Source organism: Phyllobates terribilis, unplaced genomic scaffold, assembly GCF_046119375.1.
Source record: "Phyllobates terribilis strain yellow unplaced genomic scaffold, ASM4611937v1 Scaffold_2__4_contigs__length_985480577, whole genome shotgun sequence".
Taxonomy (NCBI): domain Eukaryota; kingdom Metazoa; phylum Chordata; class Amphibia; order Anura; family Dendrobatidae; genus Phyllobates; species Phyllobates terribilis.
The window spans coordinates 195,698,941-195,724,276 of NW_027362762.1; the positions used below are offsets into that span (position 1 = coordinate 195,698,941).

General features: G+C 45.8%; 1 protein-coding gene across 2 annotated transcripts in view; it reads right to left on the minus strand.

Annotated features, from left to right (window-relative positions):
- Positions 1–25,122, minus strand: part of SPATS2 (spermatogenesis associated serine rich 2) — a 94,724-nt gene extending 69,602 nt beyond the window's left edge. The window contains exon 1 of one of the 2 annotated variants that reach the window (XM_073663769.1): positions 24,972–25,122. The gene's annotated coding sequence lies outside the window, so the exon portion shown is untranslated. The remainder of the gene's footprint in view (positions 1–24,971) is intronic. The other variant, XM_073663771.1, reaches the window with a different exon arrangement.
- Positions 25,123–25,336: the final 214 nt, after the last annotated feature.

Sequence of the window (25,336 nt, forward strand, 5' to 3'; positions counted from 1 at the left end):
AAGAGACAACTTGAGAATGTCTTTTTAAATTTAGACAGCACTTTCTCTGGTCAATTGAGGACTGTCAATTAAGCTGTTGGACAAATATTGTCTCTCCTTTGTGAAAGACTTCCTGTGACTCACAAGATGTCTTCAGCACCTATCAAGTCCCTTATTGCAGCCCTCAGACCACTTGTTCCCCTGTAAGCCCTCTTCCAAACATCCGACACCCCCGCCAATCAGATGTTATCAGTGGTGGGGGCCGCCAGCTGGAAGTGCTCACTTGTGGAGCTGCTCCATCTCCTTGTAGTGGCCAGGGCTTGGTACTGGACATCCGCCTACTATTCAAATCAATAGAAAGCGAATGTGTAGTACCCAGCGGAGGCCACTACTGTTGAAGGAAACAGCTCGGCCACACCAAGGGTGCACCGACCATCTCATTTGCTTCTTTGAATAAAGAACGATATGTGGCAAATTAATCAATGGATTTGGATAATAAAGTTAAGTTCACATGATTAGATTTTGGTGCGTTTTTGACGCTGTTCAGTTATACTACACAAAAAAAAAGCAGCGTCTTACAGTTCCAGGAAAGTGGAATTAATTCATAGAAATCTCATGGCCACTGTGCTGAAATCTGCAATATGTCAGCTTCTCTTGCAGATACCCTAAAGCTTCATTAGATGCAGAAAATCTGCAAGAAAAAAAAAAAAGCGTATGCGTTGATCGTGCACTTCCACTGTGGAAATGCACTTAAAAACACATGTAATCTGCACTCGACTCCATCAATAAAGTTTGTCAAAGCCAAATACCAGGAACTATCAAAAACATGATGTACGAAAAAGACAAAAAGCAGACAGTCAAAAAACACAAAAAAACGCAAGTAACCTAATCGATGCAGAAATGCTGCAGCAAATCTACATCATCAAAAACTCAAATACTTATGGGAACAGAGCCTAAAGGTACCTGCGTTCCCTACAGGGTGTTGTGCTAAGTTTATACTGTCATTTTATGCTGACTCCTTTTAAAGCAGAGTTGTCACAAGATTTCATACAAACAGTATAATTTAACACATCTTAGACCTGATGAGGCTGGTGTACCTACTTGAAATTCCACATCAGAATTAGGCCTCATTCACACATCCGTGTTCGGTTTTTTTTCACAGATAGAACACTTACTCATTATAATCTATAGTGTTATTCACATGTGCATTTATTCCAGTATCAAGGATGAAGAGAGCCAATACAAATCTATGGGTCTGTGAAAAGCATGTCCATGTGCTGTCCACAATAATCTTTTTATTTATATAGCGCCAATATATTCCGCAGCGCTTTACAAGAGGAAACCCACACAAACACGGGGAGAACATACAAACTCCTTGCAGATGTTGTCCTTGGTGGGATTTGAACCCAGGACCCCAGCGCTGCAAAGCTGCAGTGCTAACCACTGTGCATACATAACAATGCAAAGTATAGGAGAAGCTTTGTAATTTATTTATCCATCCGTGAAAAACACTAATGACACACTGATGGTAAATACGGACACACATCCCGTACATGGATCCAAAACACTGATGACACCGGTACCATTTTTTCACGTATGTGTTTAAATGTGTGTGTGAATGAGGCCTAATATTCATTATAAATACCAATATTAAATTGAACATTTTCATAAGACAGGAAAGCCCCCTGTGGGGGGGGGGGGGTTCAAGCTGATTAATAGCCGCTAAGGTCCACATAAATAAGAGTTTCTGTGTCAGGTTAAAGTTTAGTTTTCTTGCATAAACTTTCAACATAATGTAAACAGCTTTTCTTCAGCCAAAACATTCAGTAACAAAAAAAACAGTCCTTTTTCAGGGTAGGCACAATAAAGTGGCCAGGTCTCACCCCCAGAGCAGTACAGGCAACGCTTATCCCCAGTGTCTGTTCACCATCATCCACGGCTGAGCTAGTCTCAGTTCGGTCAAACAAAACAGCTATTGTCCATAACATCCAGTGATACTTGTAGTTCGATGCACACCACCTGTGCAGTCTCTTCTCAGAGGGATTCTGGCTTGTCTCTCCTGCTCCAATACAACCCATTCTGCTCAGCTTCCCCCACCTGACTGCCTCCAGTGAACACACAGCCTAGTTCCAGTCATAGCTATTCAGGTGTACCTAATCAGAACCTGTAGTGCTGGGATCTAACCCTAGCCTACCTGGCTTTCCTACACCCCATAAAGGATTATGACATGGATTTTCAAAATAAGTGCACCAGCCTCATCAGGCAGAAGATAATGATGTAGTTTGATTTGTAAAATCTGGAACAAATCCATTTTAAAGGGGTTATCCGGGACTTAGGGTTATTTTTGTGTATGGGGCTAAGAACTAACAGGAAAGTAGTTGCTAACTTCCTGCCTGTTCTGCACGGGGGCAATTACTGCCGGCTGAGAGTAGTCACAGACTGCTCCTGCAGGCGATTTCATGGCTTCCGTTGACATCATGTCGTCAGAGCAGTGTCTTCTCTTCTGCTCTACTCTGTCAAAGGGGTATCACAGCCGATGTCATTCTGATTGACAGCAGAGTGTGAGCTACCTAACTGCGGGGAGCAGGCTGTCAATCAGCATCACATCCGCTGTGACACCCTGTCGACAAAGCAGAGTGGAAGAGAAGGCGCTGCTCTGTGGGTGACATGAAGCACAGGAATCGCCGGCTGAGATTATCCGGGTGTAGAATTGGAAGGAGATAGTTACCAACTGCACAGGGACAAGCTGCCTATTAGTTATCAGTCCCATACATAAAAAAAAAAATAAAAGTCCTGGATAACCCCTTTAAAGCTACGTACCCTTTGCTCCATTACATCTAATAATAACTATTCCTCTGTGCGCTTACCTAGACTTCATACAACAAACTGAACTTGAGTCCCTTTCTTTGGGTACATTACTCCCACGTCGCATTTCATTTGGATTAACTTGAACAAATTGAGATTTAATAAGTGTAATTGGTCCCGTAGGGGCTCTTCACAAACACTAGAGGGAAAAAATGCATTGACGTAATATGGGGTGTTTCATACTGGATCATTAGAATCTGTGTTATCTGCTATGGTGGCATTATATTCCTTACTCCGCTATTGGCATACTGTTGTTTGTGGCTTGGTGCATGAGCTGTATAGTTACTGTTTTTTTGGGTTTTTTTTTTTTTCAATAAAAGAAAAATATTCATAAAAAAGGTATGACTTCACATGCTCAGTTAATGTGAACTGTGCATTAGTAGAGGGTGTAAAACAATTTAACCCTTTCAAGACCAAGTGTGTTTTGGCTCTTTATGCCTTGAGCAAAATTCTATTGTTTGGAATGTTGTATCTGCTTCTGTAAGAAGCAGCGGCATACAGATACATCTAGCTCCCCAGAGGTGCCCCGCATACGAGTTACATCACGTCTAAAGCATTACTGGTGCCCTGGGCTTCAATTATCAATGGCCACATGCATGGTAGCCCATCAGACATGCAACGGGGTATAGTGGCGATAAAAAGGTACATTAGTAATGAGATCACTTTGCAATGTTGTATAGTAGGTTAGTCATTGGAAACAGGTTATTCTGTGTGCTACATCTCTGATTTTTGTCATATTCCCGACTGCACAAGCAGAGATGAACGCAGAAACACAATCTCAGACACATACAGTTATTTCTCCACGTACAGAAAGTTAGACAAGAACATGAGTGTCTAGTAGGCCAAAATGCATCAGAAGCTGCACAAATTAGATGCCTGGAAGAAGAAAAACATAAAAAGTGCAGCTAAGGGTACAAGCATTCTGCAAATATCCTGACTCCACCAAGACGTCTGAAATTTCTTTAGAGTATGTGCCCACAATCAGGAGCCGCAGCGGCCAGATGTTACAGCATAGCGGGTGGATTTGTAGAAATCCCATGTCCACTATGCGTCGCCGTGCCCCTGCGGGTCACCCGCGGACACGGACAGGTGGTGCCTCTTTCCAGACCGCAGCATGCCAACTTTTCTTGCCGAGTCGCTAGTCTAAGCAAGAGCAATTACATCACTGCAATGTATTGAAGGCGGTGCATCTGCATGGTTCAATGAACACATGCGGATTCACCTGCGTTCATATAACGCACGCTTTACACGCAGCATAAAGTACACTGCTTCCAAAGTGCTGCCTGTCCGGATCGTGTGCACATAGAGCTTTACAGCAGCTCCTGCAATGCCCAGCAGTGCTGCCATAACCCATACATTGTAGAGTCACACGATCTTATATCTGACTAAGTAGTACTGCATTTAGCATTTACATTGTATTATATTTATACAGAACTTATACAATTTAAAGGGAATGCATCGTAAGAAAGTAGCAAATTGTTTTGTTTTTATAAAATTGAAAGGGATGGTCTGAAGGCAAAGCAGCATTTTTCTCCCAACTCCGTATTTAGTCCCATAATCTAAGCTATTTTCTAATATACTTGGTTTAAAAATGTCCTACCTTTCCCTAACTACACTGTCTGTTTTAGTATTTTTATTTTGCCATTTCCTGTCTGATGACGATTCGTTTGAGTATTACCAGTGCATGCTGGGATACTCAAATGAAGCATCAGGTGGCAGAGTCTGGGGTCATTGTCGCAGCCTCTGCCCCCTCAATGAAATGAAGGGTCAACAGTGACACTCATTTCAGGGGCGGTGCTGTGCCTGCTGTGTCTCCCTTGTGCAGGGCCTCCCCCAGTGCAAGGAGCGCAACATCCGGTCTGTTGTCTGTATAAATGAATAGTAATAAGCCAGCAGCAGAGCGGTGTCACTATACCCTGCATGGACCAGTGACTTCACGTAATGGCATTTTTTATCACATGACAGGTTCCCTTTAAATATATTTTAATACTGTCTACTTTCCCAATAATCTAGACCTGTTAAGACCCAGAAGCGCCCGCTGCCTCCTAGCACCCAATCAATTACATGTATGGAGCATGCTCACGGGATGAGTGCGAGCCATACCATGCAGGTAATGGCTATGTGTTACAGCCAGGACCTTCCTCCAATAGCTGCGGGGGCATGGAGCGCTGTCAGAGATCGTTAACCCGTTAAATGCCGCTTTTGATCTCAGGCATTATCAACAAAACAGCATGAGGGCCCGTCATTCTGTGCACCCATCGGAGCGCCCGTGACGTGATCGTGGGGAGCCTATGGGAATGCTACAGCGGTATAGCTGCATATGGGAATGCTACAGCGGTACAGCTGCATATGGGAATGCTACAGCGGTACAGCTGCATATGGGAATGCTACAGCGGTACAGCTGCATATGGGAATGCTACAGCGGTACAGCTGCATATGGGAATGCTACAGCGGTACAGCTGCATATGGGAATGCTACAGCGGTACAGCTGCATATGGGAATGCTACAGCGGTACAGCTGCATATGGGAATGCTACAGCGGTACAGCTGCGTATGGGAATGCTACAGCGGTATAGCTGCGTATGGGAATGCTACAGCGGTATAGCTGCGTATGGGAATGCTACAGCGGTATAGCTGCGTATGGGAATGCTACAGCGGTATAGCTGCGTATGGGAATGCTACAGCGGTATAGCTGCGTATGGGAATGCTACAGCGGTATAGCTGCGTATGGGAATGCTACAGCGGTACAGCTGCGTATGGGAATGCTACAGCGGTATAGCTGCGTATGGGAATGCTACAGCGGTATAGCTGCGTATGGGAATGCTACAGCGGTACAGCTGCATATGGGAATGCTACAGCGGTACAGCTGCATATGGGAATGCTACAGCGGTACAGCTGCATATGGGAATGCTACAGCGGTATAGCTGCATATGGGAATGCTACCGCGGTATAGCTGCATATGGGAATGCTACCGCGGTATAGCTGCATATGGGAATGCTACCGCGGTATAGCTGCATATGGGAATGCTACCGCGGTATAGCTGCATATAGGAATGCTACCGCGGTATAGCTGTATATGGGAATGCTACAGCGGTATAGCTGTATATGGGAATGCTACAGCGGTATAGCTGTATATGGGAATGCTACAGCGGTACAGCTGCATATGGGAATGCTACAGCGGTATAGCTGCATATGGGAATGCTACCGCAGTATAGCTGCATATGGGAATGCTACCGCGGTATAGCTGCATATGGGAATGCTACCGCGGTATAGCTGTATATGGGAATGCTACAGCGGTATAGCTGTATATGGGAATGCTACAGCGGTATAGCTGTATAAAGTGCAAGCGATCAGACGATCACAGGTTCAAGTCCTCTAAGAGGACCAATAAATACAGTGAAAGTTAATTATTTATTTTTTTTTTTAAAACCAAACAAAAAGTTTAAAATCACCCACATTTCTCCCATTAAACATAGGGATAGTAAGTGTAAGAAAAAAAAAAATCTACAAATGTGGTATGGCCGCGTCCAGATAAGTCCGATCAAAATCTAAAAATAATTAACCTAATTGGCAAACAGAAAAAAAATTCAAGAACGCCAAAATCACAAAGAAATATCACAAAGAAAATGTTGTAAAGAGCGATCAAAATGTCATATCCAAAAATGGTATCAATGAAACTTTGTCTCGCCTGCAAAAAATAAGCTCTCAGACCGGAACCTGAAAACGTTATGGATCTCGGAAAATGGAGACAACCCCCCAATTTTTTTTGTTTTTTCAAAGCCGTTTGTTTTTCTCCATTAAAATAATAAAAAGACTGTTTGGTATCGCCATAATCTTACTGATCAGCAGAAACAGTCATTTTGACCACAGAATGTACTCCAGAAAAACAATTCCCCTCCAAACAAACAATGTCAGAATTGAGGTGGGAGGTGGGGGAGTGTTTCATAGTTTCACTGCACTTGGAATTTTTTTCTGGTTTCCAGTACATTACGTGGTAAAATGAATGGTGTCATTCAAAAGTACAACTTGTCACTCAAAAAAACAAGACCTCATAGGTCTATGGACAAAGAAATTTAATACTGTAAATTCGGTAGAAGGGGTGGAAAATAGAAAAAGAAAAAAAATTTGGCTGTGTCAGGAAGGGGTTAAGTGAAGGGTCATTTTCTGACCACATCTTGTCAAAAGTAAGACGCTGTATGGAATAACCTCCCTGCCGAATCCCTTCAAAAATTGTGAGCAATTTTGATTTCATTTAGATTCCTCCTTTGTTCACTCACGTTGATATAAAACTATTAAAACTCTTATTTTTTAAAACTCCGTGCAGCATTTTTCTCACCTGCCTAAAGCACTTCGGCTATATTTTACATAGAGAATTTTTTTTTTGTGGGAGCTAAAGATGTATAAATATCCTTATCCTGTTAATAGGTCCCCTTTACAGAGGCTGTCTCACATTCAGTTTTCAGGAATGCACCCCCACAACCCCTGCTTTTCAGGGATGGATCACCCCTGATGATTACCGGTTTGGACCAGAGTTATCCGAACTCTGCCGGCCCAAACTGTGCACGCCCCAATGCTCTAAGCAGCAGCAGCTTTACCTTAGCGGCATGAACACAGGGGCCCTCAAGCTGGCCGGAACCAGCGATACAAGCTCTATAGCAAAATGCTTGCAAGCGCTGCACTCCTTGCCTAGGGCACTGCAGAGGTGGCTGGTATCCCAGACAACGAGCAGTAAACTATAAAATTATAAGTCTTTCTGCTTTTGGGAACAGGGAAAACTTTACATAAGTTGCATAGGAAGTATATGGCTAACACGTATTAAACTCTATTTAAAGGGAGTCTATCACCCCAAAATGCATGTTAAATGGGCAATACAGTGCTATAGGGGACTTGGCTCCTATAACAACCATACTAGCACTGTACCCGATACTGGTACTGTGCCTGAGAAAATAACTTAATTCATATGCAAATAAGGCTTCAGTGCACTCTTGTTGGGACCAAGAGTTTGGTGCAATGTTACGCCTCCTCATTTGCATATTGGGGCCCTTCCCCCACCAGAACGAGCATTGTCTGAATGCTGCCGGCGTGTGTGTGGCCGCACACGTTCTCCTCACTGTCTCCGTTCTTCTGATGCCACTTGATACACTAATACACCTGGAAGGGCAGCGATTTCACCATTTACATTTTTTTTTAAAACATTTCTTTATTTTTTACCTTATTTTTTTAGTTCCCTTAAAGAGAACCTGTCAGCAGGATTTAGCCCTATAAATTAAAGGCATGGCTATAATGGCGCTGATTTATATGATGCCTGATGTGAAGGGATCCGCTCAGTGGCTGCTGAATACTCACCTTATGACGTTTTCACAAAATGACTTCTTGTGTGCTTGGGGGTGGGATGTGGGGGCAGGGTCTTGTTCTGGTTCTCCGCCCCCCCCACCAGCCTCCTTGGCTTCTTGTACTGCTCACGGATTATTCAGTGACCAGCCTCCTTTTTAAAATTCTGCACAGTGTGAATGGGCGTCCTGTGTGCAGGACTTCAATAAAATGGCGCCGGAGGAGGCGCATGAGCAGATTAAGATTTTGACTTCATTCAGAGCGGATCCGTTCACATCAGGTATCAGAGGAAGCAGCATCACAGCACCATTATGGCCATGCCATTAGTTTATAGAGCTAAATCCTGCTGACAGGTTCTCTTTAAAAGGGACTCGAACCTGCAATCACTTGTACTATATATACAGCAACACGGGAGGTCTTCAGCACACCCCCGGGTGTCATAATAACCCATCAGTCCCCTGGTACTGTGTCACCGGAGGCTGATGGGAGCAGGTGCGAGTTCCATTTTAATGTCGCTATCAGAGATAGGCAGCGGCATTTAACCCCTTTACTACCTTGCAATTTTCCGTTTTCGTTTTTTTGCTCCCCTTCTTCCCTGAGCCATAACTTTTGTATTTTTAAATGAATATAGCCATATGAGGGCTTGTTTTTTTGCAGGACGAGTTGTACTTTTGAATGACAATTGATTTTACCATATAGTGTACTGGAAAACGGTGCGGCGAAATTGTAAAAAAAAAAAAAAAAAAAAGCGCAATCCCACAATTGTTTGAGTTTTTTTTATTTACCATGTTTACTATATGGTAAAACTGACCTGGTAATATGATTCTCCAGGTCAGTACTAGAAAACAGATACCAAACATGTACCATATTTTTCGGATTATAAGACGCACCTAGGTTTTAGAGGATGAAAATAGAAAAAAAATTGAAGCAAAAAAATGTGGTCATGACGCACTGTTATGGGGATGGGGTCTGCTGCTATGTTATAGGGGTAATGTCCACCATACTGTTATATACATGGCCCCCAGTCCAGGCATGCATGGCCCCCAACACACTGCACAAATAAAAAAAATAAATGATTCTACTCCCCCTCCAGCAGCTGATCGCACCGTGTAAGCAGAGCATGACGTCACTGCCATGCGTCCTCACACATTGAAGTCAGCTGCCGGAATATTCACTGCTCTCCACCCTCTCTAGCCGCATACATATTCTAGAATACCCGATGCGTTAGAATCAGGCCACCATCTAGTGTAATTTTATATTATATATATATATATATATATATATATATATATATATATATATATATATATATATATATATATATATATATATATATATATATATATATATATATATATATATATATATATATATATATATATATATATATATATATACACACACACACTGCTCAAAAAAAATAGAGGGAACACTTAAACAGAATATAACTCCAAGTAAATCAAACTTCTGTGAAATCAAACTGTCCACATAGGAAGCAACACTGATTGACAATCAATTTCACATGCTGTTGTGCAAATGGAATAGACAATAGATGGAAATTATTGGCAATTATCAAGACACCCACAATAAAGGAGTGGTTCAGCAGGTGGGGACCACAGACCACATCTCAGTACCAATGCTTTCTGGCTGATGTTTTGGTCACTTTTGAATGTTGGTTGTGCTTTCACACTCGTGGTAGCATGAGACGGACTCTACAACCCACAGAAATTGCTCAGGTAGTGCAGCTCATCCAGGATGGCACATCAATGCAAGCTGTGGCAAGAAGGTTTGCTGTGTCTGTCAGCGTAATGTCCAAAGGCTGGAGGCGCTACCAGGAGACAGGCCAGTACACCAGGAGATGTGGAGGGGGCCGTAGGCGGGCAACAACCCAGCAGCAGGATCGCTACTTCTGCCTTTGTGCAAGGAGGAACAGGAGCAGCACTGCCAGAGCCCTGCAAAATGACCTCCAGCAGGCCACAAATGTGCATGTGTCTGCACAAACCGTCAGAAACTGACTCCATGAGGGTGGTATGAGGGCCCAACTTCCACAGATGGGGGTTGTGCTCACAGCCCAACACCATGCAGGACGCTTGGCATTTGCCACAGAACACCAGGATTGGCAAAGTCGACACTGGCGCTCTGTGCTCTTAACAGATGAAAGCAGGTTCACACTGAGCACATGTGACAGACGTGACAGAGTCTGGAGACGCCGTGGAGAGCGATCTGCTGCCTGCAACATCCTTCAGCATGACCAGTTTGGCAGTGGGTCAGTAATGGTTTGGGGTGGCATTTCTTTGGAGGGCTGCACAGACCTCCATGTGCTCGCCAGAGGTAGCCTGACTGCCATTAGGTACTGAGATGAGATCCTCAGACCCCTTGTGAGACCATATGCAGGTGCGGTTGGCCCTGGGTTCCTCCTAATGCAGGACAATGCCAGACCTCATGTGTCTGGAGTGTGTCAGCAGTTCCAGCAAGATGAAGGAATTGAAGCTATGGACTGGCCCGCCATCATGTCTCGCTCCATCCACCGACGTCCCGTTGCACCACAGACTGTCCAGGAGTTGGCGGAAGCTTTAGTCCAGGTCTGGGAGGAGATCCCACAGGAGACCATCCGCAACCTCATCAGGAGCATGCCCAGGCGTTGAGCAGTGATATATATATATATATATATATATATATATATATATATATAAAAATTTATTTAATGGTCCACTTAGGAGCCCTGAAGCTGTGATTGTCCGATCGCCAGTTCAACACATAGCAGTGCTTCAGCCCTACTATATGTAGCATATACCATGATTTTTCTTTTGAGAGTTTTTTTTTTTTTTTTCCATTTCTCCCCTTCTTTAAAGAGCTATAACATTTTTCAGTCAGTACTTAAAAATATAAATGCAAACACTTTGGTTTTTTTCTCCCATTTTTCATGAGCTTAACTGAAAGATCTAAAGACTTTTTCTATGAACACAAAACACCTTTTTTGCTCATATATTGTTCACAAATTTGTCTAAATCAGTTAGTGAGCACTTCTCCTTTGCAGAGGTAATCCACCCACCGCACAGGTGTGGCATATCAAGATGCTGATTAGACACTTGATTACTGCACAGGTAAGCCTTAAGGTCCCGTCACACTTAGCGACGCTGCAACGATCCCGACAACGATACGACCTGTCAGGGATCGTTGCTGCGTCGCTATGTGGTTGCTGGTGAGCTGTCAAACAGGCAGGCTCACCAACGATCAGGGGAGCAGCGACATCGTGGAAAGAATCTTTTCACGATGTCCTGCTCCTGGTTACCAGCCTGCTGAAGCAGGAGCAGGCTGGTAACCATGATAAACATCGGGTTACTAGGGGCACACGCGCCCCTAGTAACCCGTTGTTTATCAGCCAGTATCTGGTGTGACCACCATTTGCCTCTCGCAGTGCAACACATCTCCTTTGCATAGAGTTGATCAGGTTGTAGATTGTGGCTTGTGGAATATTAGTCCACTCCTCTTCAATGGCTGTGAAGTTCTTGTCCGGTGAGTATGCTGCCATACATGTCACCCATTGAGCATGTTTGGGATGCTCTGGATGGATGTATAAGACAGCACGATCAAGTTCCTGCCAGAATCCTGTAACTTTGCAGCCATTGAAGAGCAGCGGACCAACATTCCACAGGACTCAACAACCTGATCAACTCTATGTGAAGGAGGAGAAGTGCTCACCAACACAGATTTAGACAAATTTGTGAACAATATTTGAGAGAAAAGGGCCTTTTGTGTACATAGGAAAAAAGTCTTACATCTTTGAGTTCGGCTCATGAAAAATGGGAGCAAAAAGTGTTGCGTTTGTACTTTTGTTCAGTGTAGCTGTATGAATACCTGTTTGTGGGGGAGGAATTGTAGTTTTGAATGAAACTATTCATTTTACCTTGAATGATATTCTGCAATTTCACCATTGTTTTTCAGGTTTTGTTTTTATGGTATTCATTGTGTAATAAAAGTGGCCTGGCAATAGGACTCTACAAGTCAGTCGGATTATAGCGATACCATACATATTTACATAAAAAAATTCTGAAAAACATTTTTATCAACAACATTTTGGGATACATTTTAATTTTTTTGAGGAGCAAAGTGACTGAAAAACCACAAATCAAATCTGGCGTTATGACTTTTTTTTTTTCTTTTCAGCATTCAATGTTTTAAATTATTTTATATTATGAGTCTGAAATTTTGTGGATGCGATAACAATTTTGTTTAATTACATGACTACTTTATTTTTACCCTTTGGCATTACACTCAGTATTGACCTTTATGCTTGACCTTTTTTTTTTCCCTTCATTTTTTCTATGTTCTTGTTCCAGAAACCTTTAAGAACCACTCAATTCAAAGTTATTATCCTCTTAATATAATGCAATCATCATATTATAAAGCACTGTGTACTTACAATTGCTCATTTTGCCCTTCTACCAGCTAATTCTTCTCTTTTACATTAGGTCTATGACATCACATGATTAAAAACTGACCAGCTGAATCCTTCTAAGCTCTATGTAGAAACAGGAGATCAATTTTCCCTGCATGAGTCACAAGTCACTGCAAAAGTCCCTGGCCGGGGGAGGGGAGGAGGGAGCAGCTGGGTCAGATTGTGGAATTTATTATTATTATTCTCAGATCTATTGATTTAAATGTACTTTGTTTGTGGGACAATCTTTTTAAAGCTACAAAATGTAACCGTACATATATTATATAGTTTTTTTTGGCCAATATCCACTTATCAGAATAACTTTCTTTAGCAGCTGTAACAATCCAATAATAAACTCACAGGGTCGTGGTACTCGAATTACCCACATCCCTGCCCCAAATCCACCAGCAGGTATGAAACAGCCAGTGCCCTGATGGGATGACAAGGAGACCTTGGAGAATTTTAATTTGATACTTCCTCTGAACGCTCACACATGTTTGGATATTTCGTTATAAAAATTTCCTAATAAGCAACTAAGGAATTGAAAAAGTAAACCTTAATGTTAGATGAAGTCACCATAATTAAGGAACTGGATCCATAATCCAGCCATGTTAGACTGCCGTACTAAACCCGCCCGTGTTAGATCAGCAGATTATACAGATTTGCAATAAATGTATATGAAATATAAATGGCAAACACTTGTCTTTTTTCAGCTTTCCTTAAAGCAGCTAACAGGGGAGAGTGAAGTTCTTCAACCTTGTGCTCCCTCCACCCCTAAACTCCCATTCAATAAGCATGACTGGGAACACATCGCTCCTGTCTGACCGAGCAGGAAAGCTGAAACCGGAGGCACAGACTGCCCAGCTGCACAAAGGAGGCTTGTCTACCACTAGCCAGTCTACCTGAAAATAATCCCAGCTGTGTCACAAGGGCTAAGACAAGTTCAAAAGGAAAGCAACTTTCCCCAGCCTGCTATCTGCTGGAATGCCCAGCGCGTTTTAGAACCAAACTACACAATATTTGCCAATGGCAGCTCGGAGGGGCGCTACTGCTGGGAAGGATTAGCAAACGATGACAGCACTTAGTATAAAAATATATAGTGTTAAATGGCAGAAATCTTTTCCAGTGGAGTTTACACTTGAGGATTTTGGCAGCCTGCGGTTCTTGTCTGCGTGGCAATATACAGGATAGTAGGGAAGCAGCAGTGATTGCAGTACATAATAGGTAGACAAACACTGCAAAATGAACAGCGTTACCTAAGGTCACACAAAGGATGAGGCTGACGCAGGGGCAGTCTTTTCCATGTTCTGTGTCGTAATGGAAGAGACTTGGAAGGCTTTGTGAAGGATCCAAGTAATGAGCAGGAGACCGAGAAATGGAATTATTACCGTGAAATCCAGCTGTCTCCAAAAACACCAGACTTCTCTAAATGAAGAGGGGCAAATCAGAAGACAGTAATGGGGTCCCACCAGCTAGTCACTAGCCAGAGTAACCTAAAAAAAACCAACCTGATACATAAAAACGAATTAGAAAAAGTGTTTATTTTCTAATGGCAGATTTTCTGTACATTATGGGGACTTGCTCGAGCTTCCCCAAATGAACAAAAGACTGGAGCTGATCTGTGCAGAGAGGGGAATATCACCTACTGCGAATGGTGGATTCTGCGCTATCCATACATAGATACTTTTTATTGTAATCCTGCCTGTGATGAAAGCCGACTACAGAAAAGTCATCTCTGCATAATAAGAAGAGTCAGTCGGAAGTCAGATTCAGCGGCCAGAGTGAAAACTGAAGATATTATATACAGGGTGGTCCAAAAGTAGGTGGACAGAAAGTGTAATAAGGTTATGAAGGGGGAGATTTATCAAACATGGTGTAAAGTGAAACTGGCTGAGTTGCCCTTAGCAACCAATCAGATTCCACTTTTCATTCCTCACATACTCTTTGGAAAATGAAAGGTGGAATCTTATTGGTTGCTAAGGGCAACTGAGCCAGTTTCACAGATCTAGTTTTCACAGATAGATCTCCCCCAAATCTGTTTTCTTTTCAGATAATTCAGATAACACATAATGGCAAATAATTTAAATACAGATCAAAGAAAATGGATTTTAACAGAGTATTGGAAATCTCAAAATGCTGAAACCATTAGAGCAAATTGGGTTGAAACATTTGGTACTCAAGCCCCAAAGAGACAAACCATTTACCGCATTCGTGACAAATTCAATGCCACTGGCTCAATCCTTAATGCTCCAAAAACTGGTCGACCCAAAACAGTCTGTATAGAAGATAATAAACAACTTGTCGCTGAAACATTTGTTCAGAGTCCAAAAAAAGTCACCAGAAGAGCCTCTTTGGAATTGGGAATTTCACGAGCTTCTATCATGCGAATCCTGAAATCTATTGGGTGGAAAGCTTATCGTCCACATCTAATTCATGGTTTATTGGAGGATGATCCAGACAGGCGGCTGCAATTTAGTGAGATTATGCTTAACGAAAATGAAGAAAATCCAGTAATTTTAGATTACATTATGTGGAGTGATGAAGCTTCTTTCAAATTATCCGGCCATATTAACAGACATAATTGTATTTACTGGTATAATGAGAACATGCATTTAACATTAGAGCAACAACTAAATGAGCCTGGTGTCAATGTTTGGGGTGGTATTTCAAGTTTTGGTGTTTTAGGACCAATATTTTTTGATGGAACAGTCACAGGAGATAAGTATCTGGAAATTCTAATGAATCAAGTTGTTCCCCAGTTACAGCAACAGCCCAATTGAAATGACCTTTATTTCCAACAAGATGGGGCCCCTCCACACTATTCAAGAGTAGTCCGCGAGTATCCTGATGAAACATTTCCTAATAAATGGATTGGCCGAAGAGGCCCACTTGATTGGCCGGCACGTTCACCAGACTTGACCCCAATGGATTTTTTCTTTTGGGGAGTACTCAAGGACAAAGTTTATAGTCAAAAACCAAAAAGTGTCAGTGATTTGAAAAATTACATAAGAGATGCATTTCAAGAAATTAATACCCAAAGAGACTTGTGCAAAAAAGTTTATCGAGGTGTAAGAGGCAGACTTCAAAGCTGTGCAAATTGTAATGGAAAACAGTTTGAGCACCTGCGTTGATAAAATTTAAGGGCTTTTGTATTATTGTTCAGAATAAAATTTAATTGTCAATGTTATGCTTGTGTTAGTAAATATAATTTTATATATAAATCAAAATAAATGTTATTATTTTCTGGCCACCTACTTTTGGACCACCCTGTATATTACACGCATGAACACACACAAAAATATGCTTGATGGACCTAGCTAGTCTTCCGATGGTACATGCCATTTATTTTAACCTTCTGTATGGTTGTAAATCAGCTCTTGCTACAGCTGAAATTAAAGTTGATGATCTCCTCACACAATGGAGGTCAGCAGCCCGAGAAGCAAAGGAATCCTAGTCCTGCTCATTGTGCTGCACATCTGGGCGAACCCCAACAACCAAACTCATATCCAGAGGACTTCAACTTCCCTAGAAACTAAAGTGAATCTGCCTCCATATTTTTGGTATCCTGAGTGCAGCAGTGATGTATCACTTAGTTACATAGTTAGTGGTTTGCATTTGTCAACCGTTTTAAGCCCCCTTACTGCTCTTACCACTTATGGTATAAACTTACAGCAGTGGACAAGGCATAAAAAGCAGATTATCCAGTTCTTATTTCTTAAAAAGTATCAGGCAGCATGTTTTTGCCACCTAATTGGAATGCAACATAGTGAATGTAGAGATAGAGACTGATTCCAGCGATGTATCACTTACTGGGCTGCTTGCTGCAGTTATATTAAAGTTTTGATACAATCACTGCTTTCTCAGCCACAGATCTAGCAGTTCTCTGAATGCTGAGCTCGGTATAACCCCACCCACACCACTGATTGGCAGCTTTCTGTGTACACTGTGCATAAGCAGTTTTTACAGATCTCATGGACATGGAAGACTACATGGCAGCAGGTGTACTAGTCCTCTAGTGATAATGACCCGATAAAATTGTGATTTTATCTCAACTATGATAAGCAGTCCAATAAGTGACACATCGCTGGGATCAGGGTCTCTCTCTACATTCATTATGCTGCACTTCAATTAAGTGGTAAAAAGTGGTGTGTGATTCTCTTTAGGAAATAAGAACAGGATAACCTGCTTTTTATGCTCTGCCGACTGGCGTAAGTTTAGACCATAAGTGGTAAGAGCAGCACGGTGGCTCAGTCGTTAGCACTGTTGCTTTGCAGCGCTGGTGTCCTGGGTTCAAATTCCCCCCCGTGTTTATGCGAGTATCCTCCGGGTCTCTGGTTTCCTCCCACACTCCAAAGGCATACTGATAGGGATTGTAGATTGTGAGCCCCAATGGGGACAGTTAAGAGGTCTGTAAAGCGCTGCGGAAATTAATGTCACTATGTAAGCAAATAAAATAAATATACAAGTGGGGAAATGGTGACACATCATCTCTGAAAACAAGGTCTACTCTAGCATCCGAGGTACCATAGGAGATCAGTCACGCTCACCATCCCTTCTAAAAAGTCAGATATAATCCTCTCAGCAGTCAAGAAAGGATCTTCAAAATAATCAGCAGGAATCCCCTAAATGTTATAGGCCATGTACAACACTGGGGAGTACAAGGAATTAAATGAAATGATGTAATGTTACTAAAGCATTTATTCTGTACATTTTTATCATCAATTTAGTAACGGTTCACCGTCAGCAGTTTTTAGTTACTGTCGGACCCGGCAGAGAGCGCGTCTGATGGTTTGGCTTACTGCAGCTTCTGTGTTCTCTGGAGCAACCAAGTAACCTCAATTCTGGCCAAATCAAAGGCAATCAACTTAGATTTGTTCAGAATTGGGTTTAGATGATCGCTCAGGTGAACACAGGAGCTGTCATTTTATCAGAATGAAGTCAACTGCGTTCTGTTGCCTGTCATATTGACCGAGGGAACAGCGCTATCTGTCACGCTATTCTCTTAGTCAAATATCACAAATTCTGTGATGGGGGCTTCAGATGTGAACATCAGCTGGGCTTGATGTTATAGGCAAAGAGACAAGGGCACCCCTACTAAACAGATAAGGCTCTCAATATAATCTCTGGTGTGAACTCAGATTACACAAATTGAGGTACCCACTTTCAACACTGGTTCCTAAAATTAATAGGGTAGACTTCTCAATGTTATAGAATTAACCCATAACTGTGCAGTCATTTTTGGCTTTGAGGACACAAATATAAAGACGGTGAATATCTTAATAAAGATATAATGTAACATGTGTCAAACTTTTTTTTTTTTTTTTTTTTTTTTTTTACATTTTGTGTCCTACTAACTGACAAGATAGGAGAAGCCTTTTAAATGGGTTCTCTGGGACTATCTTTTATTCTTCAGAAGCGCAGCAGTCCCCAGCCTCCCATCTTCACGCTTGTGCCTGCAGCATTGGAGAGCGGAAGCAGCTTTGCCGCTGGAGTGACGCAGAGTGTAGGGGCAGAGAAGCTGATCGGATCCAGCGATCTGGCCAACATCAGAGCTGAGCTTGCAAGTGCTGTACCCCTTGGCAATGAGACTGGCCAACTCTGATATAATAGCAATGGCCAGTAACGTAAGCAACCAAAAGTAAACCATTAAAACTAAAAATCCCTCCATTTTTAGAACACAGAGGATTTTTAATAAGCAAATTACAAATATGTTTGTTTTTACAAGCATTTACAACTTTACACAATAAAGATGAGACAACCCCTTTAAGTGATCTTGAAGGTCCATATAATACACTGTAATACTTTTGTATTGCAGTGCATGTCGCTCAGCATAAATCTAACATTTAATTAGACCCAGCCTCTGTCTATTAGGAGAACTAAGATGGCAACAATGCAGGCCACTGTCCGGTCCCCCGCTCCAGTATAATGCATCTGAGGTCCAAACAAGGTATGTGGGACAGACATTTTGGTGTGGCTATTAAAAAAATAGACACTGCCGGGAAAAAAAAGCACAAACCAAGTGCATATGAATTCTGTGATTGGAGTCTATCGTTCAGTTGGTGGTCCCATCTGAATCACATTTGTCAGGGATTTAGACAACCCCAGAAAGATCTACACTCACTGCATAAAAGCAGTGTGATCAGGCCTTACTAAATCATGAAGGATATTCATGTCAATAGTGTAGACTTCTCAATATTACCGAGAGTCAAAAGATGTACAGCTAACATCACGCCAAACTCAAGATAAGGCCCTAAAGCCCTAAGATGCCGACAAACCGGGTTTGGCCAATTGCCTTCTTTCTATACCTCATACATAAATATGCTTAGCGTGGTCAAGGGCTCACTCATTTTTAATAAGTCACCTCTGCCAGACAAAAGGATCAGGTATTGAAAGCAGGGCTGTGGAGTCGGAGTCTGTATAAAATGGACTGACGCTGACTCCTAAAATATATAATAAACTAGATACAGTAGTTTAATGCAGTTTGTGGGGAATATTTTTTCATTAGAATTTGGGAAAGTTAAATGTCCTATAATTGTCTGTCCTATTCCTGATCTAAGGGTCTAGACTTTTAGCTGAGATGAATCTGTGCTTCATCACGTAAACATCAGCCATGTATGAGGGAGTCGGAGTCATGGAAATTGAGGAGTCGGAAGTTTGGCTTACCGACTCCACAGCCCTGGTTGAAAGTCAACATGGCAGATCCTTCTCCCCTAGACATCCCTTGTCGGTGTACTGTCAGCCATGTACATTAGATGGTTGGGCGGTGCAGCTGACAGAACAGATTTTACAACTTTTGGAGCCAAGTGAATATTTGTAATTTCCCAAGGAACAAATTGCACATAACAGTTAAAAAGATCCCAGAAAGACCGTACCGTATAACGCCACGTGGCGGTCTCAGCCAGCTGGCTTTCACAAGCCTTGAAAGTCTATATAGTGTCTATAGGGTTTTCGCTCTATTCAGCTGCTTTTCTAAAACCTCTGAAACCAAATTTGTATTTGCATTTGTTTCCTTAAATAGACTGTGTGTACACGACTAATGGGTTTTCCCTATGAAGGAAAATATTGACTTAAATAATATTTTTAATATCCAGGTTTGGAAATGTATTGGGAAACAACCAAATACTCCGCATAGAGGAGGACAGTAAGCAGAACTAAACTGTATCCAGCGGAGCCATTTCTACAAGAAAGGAAAAGTGAATTGATGTCTCATCTATAGACAGGATTGTGTTACACTCAGTCCAGGTATTACTATGTAATGGCACCGCAGCTTAGTTATCCGTGAAGCAGGAGGCACAGAAGAATTATAACTTGGTGAACCACACTGGAGTTTTCACATATCACATACATTCTGTTACATATAGTTAAGTCTTTAGCAGCCCTTAAAGGGGTTGTCCACTACCCAGACAACCCCTTCTCAATTGCTACATTTCCCCCTTCTAAAACAACAGCCCATATTCACCCCCACCGCCCACTCCATTCCAGCAGTGATGGCACTGGCTTGCACGTGACATTGTTATACCACATGAGCCCTGCAACCAATTCGAGGCCATGTCACTCACTTGTCTTGGATGAAGCGGACACCCGGAAGAAGTGAGAGCTGCTGCTGTACTCCGACTTTCTCCGAATGTCAATTACATAAGAAAGAAGTGAGAGTCAAGCGGCCGCTGAATGGCTGCAGGACTCGCGTGACATAATGTCACACAAGCCCAGGAGACTAGGCTCCTACCTAACTGAAACAGCGCAGACGCCGGGGGTGAATAAGTGGCTGTTATTTTATGAGGGGGAATATAGCAATTGAAAAGGGGATGTCCAAGTAGTGTAAAACCCCTTCCTTTTCTTAAAATATTATTTTGGCCCCTTTAATTGCTTGAAGAGCACTCAAATGACCTCTAAGACTATGTGCCCACGATGCAGAAATGAAGCAGAAAATTTCTGCAGCATTTCTGCATCTCCCTGGCAGAAAAAACGCATGCAGATTGTGCATGCGTTTTTCCTGCCAAATACATGCAGATTTGAAGCTTATTCACATGTGTTTCTGCATGCGGATTGACAAGCGCTTTCCAGGCGATTTTAGCATCACTTGGAAAGTGCTTGACAACTAGGTCACACTATATAAATCCATGCAAACAGCATGGATTTATATAGTGTGACTGAAAGAATGTTTAAAAATAAAAAAATAAACCTATACTTACCCTCTGATGGCCCGGCGTGTGTTGCTGCGCTCCTTCCTGGCCGCCAGCTGATCGCGGGACTCTGCACTGAAGGGCCTGCGGTCACATGACTGTGACGTCACCGCAGGTCCTTCAGTCCTGCCCGCAAGGACAGGGAAGGAGACTGGGGGCCGTCGGAAGGTGAATATAATCTTTTTTTTTTATTTTATTCTTTTTTTTTTACAGGTACAATGGTACCCAGGTCTGGATGAGAGTCTCCTCTCCTCCAGACTTGGGTACCATCCGCACATTGAAACGCATATAATCCGTGAGTACAAATGTACTGACACGGATTATGTGTGTCTCAATGCAAGTCAATGGCGGCGATTACGCCGCGCTTCCGCAAAATTAATGGACATGCTGCGGATTTTTGAGCGCAGCATAAACGCTGCGGAAAAATAAGCAGCATGGGCATTGACAGTGCGGCTTGTCATTGGGGACCATGGGGGGCGGATTACCATGCGTTTTTGAAGTGTTTATGCTGCGGAAATTCCGCAGCATAAACGCTTGAAAAACGCATCGTGGGCACACAGCCTAAGGGTAAGTGCACACACACTTTTTCTGCACCAAAATCTGCTGATAACTTTTCTCTGGCAGGAGATTAGCTGCGTCAAAAACGCAGGTTTAGCTGCGTTTTTTTTGTTGGAATTCCTTCTCATGTTCATGCTAATAAAGTTTAGTGACTACAGGTAAAAAAATGCTGTCTGTCATTTCTGGCCCAAAAACAATGCAAAATGCGCAGGTGCGTTTTTGCTGCGTATTTATAGCGTTTTTCATCCCCCTATTACTTTCTATGGGTGAAAAAACGCTTAAAAAACGCTGAAAGAAGTGACATGTCACTTCTTTCAGCGTTTTTCTAATCACTGAAAACACAGGCCACACCAGCAGGGGGTACATGCCCACATGCCAGGTATGCACACAGAGCAGGGTGCACAGAGCACACAGCAGGGGTACATGCCCACATGCCAGGTATGCACACACAGGGCACATAGCAGGGGTACATGCCAGGTGTGCACACAGCGGGGGGGTACGTGCCCACATGCCGGGTATGCACACAGCGGGGGGGTACGTGCCCACATGCCGGGTATGCACACAGCGGGGGGGGTACGTGCCCACATGCCGGGTATGCACACAGCGGGGGGGTACGTGCCCACGTGCCGGGTATGCACACAGCGGGGGGGTACGTGCCCACGTGCCGGGTATGCACACAGCGGGGGGTACGTGCCCACATGCCGGGTATGCACATACAGGGCACATAGCAGGGGTACATGCCAGGTGTGCCCACAGCGGGGGGTACGTGCCCACGTGCCGGGTATGCACACAGCGGGGGGTACGTGCCCACGTGCCGGGTATGCACACAGCGGGGGGTACGTGCCCACGTGCCGGGTATGCACACAGCGGGGGGTACGTGCCCACGTGCCGGGTATGCACACAGCGGGGGGTACGTGCCCACATGCCGGGTATGCACACAGCGGGGGGTACGTGCCCACATGCCGGGTATGCACACAGCGGGGGGTACGTGCCCACATGCCGGGTATGCACACAGCGGGGGGTACGTGCCCACATGCCGGGTATGCACACAGCGGGGGGTACGTGCCCACATGCCGGGTATGCACACAGCGGGGGGTACGTGCCCACATGCCGGGTATGCACACAGCGGGGGGTACGTGCCCACATGCCGGGTATGCACACAGCGGGGGGTACGTGCCCACATGCCGGGTATGCACACAGCGGGGGGTACGTGCCCACATGCCGGTGATGCACACAGCGGGGGGTACGTGCCCACATGCCGGTGATGCACACAGCGGGGGGTACGTGCCCACATGCCGGTGATGCACACAGCGGGGGGTACGTGCCCACATGCCGGTGATGCACACAGCGGGGGGTACGTGCCCACATGCCGGTGATGCACACAGCGGGGGGTACGTGCCCACATGCCGGTGATGCACACAGCGGGGGGTACGTGCCCACATGCCGGTGATGCACACAGCGGGGGGTACGTGCCCACATGCCGGGGATGCACACAGCGGGGGGTACGTGCCCACATGCCGGGGATGCACACAGCGGGGGGTACGTGCCCACATGCCGGGTATGCACACAGCGGGGGGTACGTGCCCACATGCCGGGTATGCACACAGCGGGGGGTACGTGCCCACATGCCGGGTATGCACACAGCGGGGGGTACGTGCCCACATGCCGGGTATGCACACAGCGGGGGGTACGTGCCCACATGCCGGGTATGCACACAGCGGGGGGTACGTGCCCACATGCCGGGTATGCACACAGCGGGGGGTACGTGCCCACATGCCGGGTATGCACACAGCGGGGGGTACGTGCCCACATGCCGGGTATGCACACAGCGGGGGGTACGTGCCCACATGCCGGGTATGCACACAGCGGGGGGTACGTGCCCACATGCCGGGTATGCACACAGCGGGGGGTACGTGCCCACATGCCGGGTATGCACACAGCGGGGGGTACGTGCCCACATGCCGGGTATGCACACAGCGGGGGGTACGTGCCCACATGCCGGGTATGCACACAGCGGGGGGTACGTGCCCACATGCCGGGTATGCACACAGCGGGGGGTACGTGCCCACATGCCGGGTATGCACACAGCGGGGGGTACGTGCCCACATGCCGGGTATGCACACAGCGGGGGGTACGTGCCCACATGCCGGGTATGCACACAGCGGGGGGTACGTGCCCACATGCCGGGTATGCACACAGCGGGGGGTACGTGCCCACATGCCGGGTATGCACACAGCGGGGGGTACGTGCCCACATGCCGGGTATGCACACAGCGGGGGGTACGTGCCCACATGCCGGGTATGCACACAGCGGGGGGTACGTGCCCACATGCCGGGTATGCACACAGCGGGGGGTACGTGCCCACATGCCGGGTATGCACACAGCGGGGGGTACGTGCCCACATGCCGGGTATGCACACAGCGGGGGGTACGTGCCCACATGCCGGGTATGCACACAGCGGGGGGTACGTGCCCACATGCCGGGTATGCACACAGCGGGGGGTACGTGCCCACATGCCGGGTATGCACACAGCGGGGGGTACGTGCCCACATGCCGGGTATGCACACAGCGGGGGGTACGTGCCCACATGCCGGGTATGCACACAGCGGGGGGTACGTGCCCACATGCCGGGTATGCACACAGCGGGGGGTACGTGCCCACATGCCGGGTATGCACACAGCGGGGGGTACGTGCCCACATGCCGGGTATGCACACAGCGGGGGGTACGTGCCCACATGCCGGGTATGCACACAGCGGGGGGTACGTGCCCACGTGCCGGGTATGCACACAGCGGGGGGTACGTGCCCACGTGCCGGGTATGCACACAGCGGGGGGTACGTGCCCACGTGCCGGGTATGCACACAGCGGGGGGTACGTGCCCACGTGCCGGGTATGCACACAGCGGGGGGTACGTGCCCACATGCCGGGTATGCACACAGCGGGGGGTACGTGCCCACATGCCGGGTATGCACACAGCGGGGGGTACGTGCCCACATGCCGGGTATGCACACAGCGGGGGGTACGTGCCCACATGCCGGGTATGCACACAGCGGGGGGTACGTGCCCACATGCCGGTTATGCACACAGCGGGGGGTACGTGCCCACATGCCGGTTATGCACACAGCGGGGGGTACGTGCCCACATGCCGGTTATGCACACAGCGGGGGGTACGTGCCCACATGCCGGTTATGCACACAGCGGGGGGTATGTGCCCACATGCCGGTTATGCACACAGCGGGGGGTACGTGCCCACATGCCGGGTATGCACACAGCGGGGGGTACGTGCCCACATGCCGGGTATGCACACACAGGGCACACAGCGCAGTGATCAGCTGCCGGTAATGTGGCCAGGGCTGCTCCTATGACAACACTGCCACCCAGAGTAGCGTGCGCCCCTCCTGCCCCGCAGCATCCCCTGCCCGCCCGGCCCCCGCCAGCATCCTGACACGTCGGCCCGGTGCACGGTGTGTCCCCCGGTCACACAGCGGTATGCGGCCCTGCTCCGAGCAGGCTCAGGCCACAGCTCAGCACACAACTGAAACCCCGTGATTACCAGTAGAGCAGCCAGAACGGGCTGAACAAGCCGCAAGTCCACACCGTCCGTTCTGTGCACACGTACCGTTTTCCGCCTGCCGGACTCTCCTGCACAAACCGAGACTCCGGTGCCGGGTCCTATAGAGCGGCCGAGCTGGAGGATTCTCTAACTAGAGGGAGCCGTGGGCGGGGCTCGAGCACTGAGCGGATGGGGAGTAGAGAAGCAGCCAATGAGAGGGCCGCATTCCGATACGCGCAAGGGAGGCGTGGTCAGCAGGCGAACAAAAAAAATAATCGTAGTCCCACGGGCAAATTTGAAAGAAAAGATGGGATTGGACCGTGTGTCCGGAAATGTACGGAGATCTCCGAGTGGAGTCGGAGGGTGACGAAAATTACCGAGGAAGAGGGGTCATTTCCAGGGTTGCTAGCTGCAGGAACTGGAAGGCTTGT